We start from the raw sequence: 716 nt of genomic DNA, 5'->3' as shown, positions 1-716 counted from the left end.
CACATACTTGAAGATTTATTAAAAATATTTCAGCTCTTAGTTCATGTGAAACAGCATTTACATCCTCACCCACCGCCTTCTTCGTACTACTTGAATACACATTACACTCTTGCTCCAATGTCTTTCAGGATTCCCCCTAGAGATTTACATACCTAAAGAATTCTAAGTGTTATGTAAGTGAAATGAATTCAGAGAAAGACAAATGCCATATGATTTCACTTATATGTGGACTCTAAAAAACAAAATAATCAACAGAAACAAACTCATAGATAGAAAATAAACTGATGGTTGCCAGGTGGGAGGTGGTAGAACTGGGGGGAAAAAGGTGCAGGGGAATTAGCCACGAGGATGTAAAGTGCAGCAGAGGGAATATATAGTCAATAATATTGTAATAACCACGTATGGTGTCAGGTGGGTACTAGACTTACGGGGTTATATAATGTCTAACCACTATACCGTACACCTGAAACTAATGTACTATTGAATGTCAACTGTAATAGAAAAATAAAAATAATTTTAAAAAATTCCTTCTCGAGAAAAATTAAATAATTCGATCAGAGAAAATAGGCTATTGTAAGGCCACTTTGAAGGTGGTAATTCATGGCTCATATCTAGTTATTGGACTAAATGTTTGTTGCAGTATTTCTAAAATGCAGCTAAGAGGCGATACACAGAGAGGGAAGAAACAGGTCAGGAACAAACCCAAGTGAGACCCC

The 716-nt window shown here is 36.3% G+C and overlaps 1 protein-coding gene across 1 annotated transcript in view; it reads left to right on the top strand.

The window, feature by feature from the left end:
* The window catches only part of LOC102761180 (coiled-coil domain-containing protein 162), a 78,073-nt gene that overhangs the window by 66,156 nt on the left and 11,201 nt on the right, over positions 1-716 (top strand). The window lies entirely within an intron of this gene.

This window comes from Myotis davidii, unplaced genomic scaffold (genome assembly GCF_000327345.1).
Source record: "Myotis davidii unplaced genomic scaffold, ASM32734v1 scaffold68, whole genome shotgun sequence".
In the NCBI taxonomy this organism is placed as follows: Eukaryota; Metazoa; Chordata; class Mammalia; order Chiroptera; family Vespertilionidae; genus Myotis; species Myotis davidii.
The sequence above is the reverse complement of the archived record's forward strand: the minus strand, read 5'-3'. Positions and strand labels throughout refer to the sequence as shown.